This window comes from Bombina bombina, chromosome 4, assembly GCF_027579735.1.
Source record: "Bombina bombina isolate aBomBom1 chromosome 4, aBomBom1.pri, whole genome shotgun sequence".
In the NCBI taxonomy this organism is placed as follows: Eukaryota; Metazoa; Chordata; class Amphibia; order Anura; family Bombinatoridae; genus Bombina; species Bombina bombina.
In genome coordinates, this window is record NC_069502.1 from 293,406,759 (window position 1) to 293,412,758 (window position 6,000).

At 36.0% G+C, this 6,000-nt stretch overlaps 1 long non-coding RNA gene across 1 annotated transcript in view; it reads left to right on the forward strand.

Annotated features, from left to right (window-relative positions):
* LOC128655352 (uncharacterized) overlaps positions 1-2,743 on the forward strand; it is a 78,861-nt gene extending 76,118 nt beyond the window's left edge. Inside the window, exon 3 of the long non-coding RNA XR_008401764.1 lies at positions 2,699-2,743. This is a non-coding gene — a long non-coding RNA (uncharacterized LOC128655352). The remainder of the gene's footprint in view (positions 1-2,698) is intronic.
* Positions 2,744-6,000: the final 3,257 nt, after the last annotated feature.

Consider the following 6,000-nt stretch of genomic DNA (forward strand, 5'->3'; position numbering starts at 1 on the left):
TTAATTTTAATTAGTAACTATACTGTGACAACAATTATGATTGGTGTATATAGTTGGCAAGATGGCCTGGCACAAAAGGCTGGCAGGCAGGAGGTAAATGCAATTCAAGGACACTAGGAGACTGAATACTGACAGTCAAAACAGTGATGAATGACAATTTTTGCAATACTGTTAAAAGAAATATGATTGCTGGCAATAATTGGCTAGGTGGGCCTGGCACACAGCAGGCTGCAAGGCAGGAGGAAAGTGCAATTCAATGGCACGAGCAAACTGAGGGTTCACAACAACTATTACAAAAAATTTAAATTTTTAATTATTAACAATACTGTGACAACAAATATGATTGGTGTAAATATTTTGTAAGTAGGCCTGGCACACAGGCTTGGAAGGCAGTAGAAAAGTGCAATTCTAGGGCATGAGCAAACTGAGGATTAAGATCAACAATCAAGAATTTTTTAATTTTAATTAGTAACTATACTGTGACAACAATTATGATTGGTGTAAATAGTTGGCAAGACGGCCTAGCACAAAAGGCTGGCAGGCAGGAGGTAAATGCAATTCAAGGACACTAGGAGACTGAATACTGACAGTCAAAACAGTGATGATTGACAATTTTTGCAATACTGTTAAAAGAAATATGATTGCTGGCAATAATTGGCTAGGTGGGCCTGGCACACAGCAGGCTGCAAGGCAGGAGGAAAGTGAAATTTAATGGCACGAGCAAACTGAGGATTCAGAACAACTATTACCAAAAATTTAAATTTTTAATTATTAAGAATACTGTGACAACAAATATGATTGGTGTAAATATTTTGAAAGTAGGCCTGGCACACAGGCTTGGAAGGCAGTAGAAAAGTGCAATTCTAGGGCACGAGCAAACTGAGGATTAAGATCAACAATCAAGAATTTTTTAATTTTAATTAGTAACTATACTGTGACAACCATTATGATTGGTGTAAATAGTTGGCAAGACGGCCTGGCACAAAAGGCTGGCAGGCAGGAGGTAAATGCAATTCAAGGACCCTAGGAGACTGAATACTGACAGTCAAAACAGTGATGATTGACAATTTTTGCAATACTGTTAAAAGAAATTTAATTGCTGGCAATAATTGGCTAGGTGGGCCTGGCACACAGCAGGCTGCAAGGCAGGAGGAAAGTGCAATTCAATGGCACGAGCAAACTGAGGATTCAGAACAACTATTACCAAAAATTTAATTTTTTAATTATTATGAATACTGTGACAACAAATATGATTGGTGTAAATATTTTGTAAGTAGGCCTGGCACACAGGCTTGGAAGGCAGTAGAAAAGTGCAATTCTAGGGCAAGAGCAAACTGAGGATTAAGATCAACAATCAAGAATTTTTTAATTTTAATTAGTAACTATACTGTGACAACAATTATGATTGGTGTAAATAGTTGGCAAGACGGCCTGGCACAAAAGGCTGGCAGGCAGGAGGTAAATGCAATTCAAGGACACTAGGAGACTGAATACTGACAGTCAAAAAAGTCATGATTGACAATTTTTGCAATACTGTTAAAAGAAATATGATTGCTGGCAATAATTGGCTAGGTGGGCCTGGCACACAGCAGGCTGCAAGGCAGGAGGAAAGTGAAATTCAATGGCACGAGCAAACTGAGAATTCAGAACAACTATTACCAAAAATTTAAATTTTTAATTATTAAGAATACTGTGACAACAAATATGATTGGTGTAAATATTTTGAAAGTAGGCCTGGCACACAGGCTTGGAAGGCAGTAGAAAAGTGCAATTCAATGGCACGAGCAAACTGAGGATTAAGATCAACAATCAAATTTGTTTTAATTTTAATTAGTAACTATACTGTCTGTGACAACAATTATGATTGGTGTAAATAGTTGGCTAGACGGCCTGGCACAAAAGGCTGGCAGGCAGGAGGTAAATGCAATTCAATGGCACTAGGAAACTGATTATTTGCAGTCCAAAAAATTATGATTTGTATTTTTTTATATACTGTTATAAGAATTATGATTGGTGCCACTAATTGGCTAGTTGGGCCTGGCACACAGGCTGGCAGATATGAGTCGTGGATGGTAGGTAGGGCAGCAATTTAACACAGTATGCTGTGTAAGTAACAAAAACACAGGCCTGATAGAAAATTAAGTTAGATTACACTAGCAAAATATTTTAAAATTTTAGATTTTAATATTAAAATTATGTTAAGAAGTGCAATGCACATATGAGTGGTCGCACTGGCTGGCTGATACGTAGGGCAGCAATTAACAACAGTATGTTGTGTAAGTCAGATAGACAGTTAGACACAGGCCTGATAGAAAATAAAATTAGATTACACTAGCATAATGATTTAAAGACTTTTTTTGGGGAATTTAAAGAAAAAGGTTAAGCACATACATATGAGTCGTGGCTGATAGCCTTGGAAGGGTAGCTATTAAAAACAGTAGGCTCTGTAAGTCAGATACACACACGCCTGATAGAAAATACTATTAGATTACACTAGAAAAATGATTTAAATTATTTTTTTTTGGGGGGGGATTAAAAAAAGGTTAAACACATATGAGTCATGGCTCATAGACTAGGGAGGGCAGCAAGTAAACACAGTAGGCTCTGTATGTCAGCAAAACACACAGGCCTGATAGAAAATTATATTAGATTACACTATCAAACAAATTTAAACTTTTTTTTTTCTATTTAAATTAAGGTGAAGAAGATATGAGTGTTGGGTGGCTCCCTGGCACAAACCAATTAACCACAAGACTGAAAAAAATGAGGTATATTAATGCTGAGTGAGCCTGACAGATACAGGCCTGATAGTAAATGTAATTAGATTACACTAGCAAAATATATATATATTTTTTTCAATTTAAAATAATGTTATAAATGGATATTAACACTGGTGGCTGGCACAGAGCAATGAACCAGAGTATATGCTGTGTGACACAGGCCTGATAGAAAATGAAAAAAAAAAATCACTAGCAAAATAATTCAAATTCTTGGTTAGTTAAAATTAAACTAATGTTGTTAGGGAGATATCAGTGGTGGCAGTAATCACAGCATATGCTTTGAGCCTTAAACACACAGCCTGAAAGCCAGGCAAATGCTAATAAAAAAAAAACGAAAAAAAAAAAAAAAAAACGGCACGAAATATAGCCCTAAAAAAGGGCTTTTTGGGGTGCTGTGCTTGCAGCAGAGATGAGGGGAGTCCTTCTGGACTGTAGTGGACACTAAATACACTAGCCTAGCTATGTTTTTCCTATTAATGTCAGGAGCAAAAACACAACACGTCCTCTCATTAAGAAAGCAAGGTCGTTATGAGTCTAAAATGGCGGATTCTGAGTAGCTGGGAGGGTCTGTGAGGGAGTGTCTGATGTTGATTGGCTCTAATGTGTCAGACGGCTGTGACATACAGGCTCAAAGTTTCCTCAATGATGACACATAGGGGCGGATCGAACATCGCCATGTGTTCGCCCGCAAACGCGAACGCGAACAAGCTATGTTCGATGTGAACCGTTCGCGGCCGAACAGTTCGGGACATCACTAACTATCTGTACTCTATATTATTAATCACTGACGTTATAGCTAATTCTATTTTTCTTAAATTGCCCTTGCATACATATGGCCCCGCCCCCCCACTATTTCCTTCATTTAAATAGTGGTGCTTACCCGCTGAATCCCCCCCCACATAATATATATTCATTCCTTTGCTTTTTGAAGCTCATAAAGAGCTACCCATCTGACCATCAGTTATCTTCTAAACTCATAGACCATTTGGTCTAAAAGTGTGTTCTCAACTGGTCAGTCAATTACGTTATTGTATTATAAAGTCAAGGTTCCATTAGCCTATTTACTGTGTATTTTATACTTGTCGAATTATTCTGCTCAGTTTTGTCTGTATCTTTCTTTTGTTGTCAAAAGGCGATCTATGTTTTTATGTTTGCTATATAAAACCTCAATAAAAAATATTTTTTAAAAAAAATGTATTAACCCCTATTCTGCCGCTCCCTGACATCGTCACCACTAAAATAAAATCATTAACCCCTAAACTGCCGCCCTCACACATAAAAAACACTATTTAAATATAATTAACGCCTAATCTGCCGTCCGCCCACTCCACCGCTATAATAAACCTATTAACCACTAAACCTAACCCTAACACCCCCTAACTTAAATATAATTAAAATAAATCTAAATAAAACCTACTATTAATAACTAAATAATTCCTATTTAAAACTAAATACTTACCTATAAAATAAACCCTAAGCTAGCTACAATATAACTAATAGTTACATTGTAGCTATCTTAGGTTTTATTTTTATTTCACAGCTAAGTTTGTATTTATTTTAACTAGGTAGACTAGTTAGTAAATAGTTATTAACTATTTACTAGCTACCTAGTTAAAATAAAGACAAATTTGCCTGTAAAATAAAACCTAACCTGCCTCACACTAACGCATAACATTACAATAAAATTAAATAAATTAAATTAAAAAAACATTTATCTAAATTACAAAAAATAATAAACACTAAATTACACAAAAGAAAAAAAGAAATTATCAAAAATAAAATCGAATTACTCCTAATCTAATAGCCCTATCAAAATAAAAAAGCCCCCCTTAGGTTTATTTAGATAGGTTTTTATTTGGGGGGGGTTGGTTATGTGGGTGGTGGGTTTTACTGTTGGGGGGTTGTTTGTATTTTTTTAACAGGTAAAAGAGCTGATTTCTTTGGAGCAATGCCATGCAGTTGGCAGTTTAGTGTAGGCTAGGTTTTTTTTTTTTTTTGGGGGGGGGGCTTTTTTATTTTGATAGGGCTAGTAGATTAGGAGTGATTCATTTTTATTTTTGATCATTTCTTTTTTATTTTGTGTAATTTAGTGTTTATTATTTTTTGTAATTTAGACAAATGTATTTTTTTATTTAATTTATTTAATTGTATTGTAATGTTAGGTGTTAGTGTGAGGCAGGTTAGGTTTTATTTTACAGGTAAATTTGTCTTTATTTTAACTAGGTAGCTAGTAAATAGTTAATAACTATTTAATAACTAGTCTACCTAGTTAAATAAATACAAACTTAGCTGTGAAATAAAAATAAAACCTAAGATAGCTACAATGTAACTATTAGTTATAATGTAGCTAGTTTACAGTTTATTTTACAGGCATTTCGTTTTAAATAGGAATTATTTAGTTATTAACAGTAGGTTTTATTTAGAATTATTTTAATTATGTTAAAATTAGGGGTGTTAGGGTTAGGGTTATGTTAGGGTTAGGGTTAGACTTAGGGGTTAATATATTTATTTAGTGTTAGTGATGTGGGAGGCCAGAGGTTTAGGGGTTAATAACTTTAGTATAGTTGCGGCGGCGACGTTGGGGGTGGCAGATTAGGGGTTAATAAATTTGTGTAGGTGGCGGCGATGTTGGGGGCGGCAGATTACGTCTTAATGAATTTATGTAGGTGGCGGCGACATTGGGGGCAGCATATTAGGGGTTTATAATTGTAATGTAGGTGGCGGTGATGTTAGGGGCAGCAGATTAGGGTTGTTTAGACTCAGGGTTTATGTTAGGGTGTTAGGTTTAAACATACATTTTCTTTCCCCATAGACTTCAATGGGGCTGCGTTACGGAGCTTTACGCTCCGCAATTGCAGGTGTTAGGCTTTTTTTTTTAGCCAACTCTCCCCATTGATGTCTATGGGGAAATCGTGCACGAGCACATCAAAGCAGCTCAAAGCAGTGCTTGTATTTATGTGCAGTATGGAGTTCAATGCAGCCATATCGCCCGCAAACGCTGGGTTTTTGCAAACCTGTAATAGCAGCGCTATTAAAGGTGAGCGGTGACATCTTGCAAGTCTTTAGCGAGCCACTCATAATGCAAAACTTGTAATCTGGCTGAAAGTCTTTTATGTTTAATAAATGTATGAAAAATATTCACAGATCCCTACTTAGGGCGAGATTACAAGTCTCGCGGGAAATCAACATTTTTTGCTAGCTAAATGCTTTTTGCACTTCT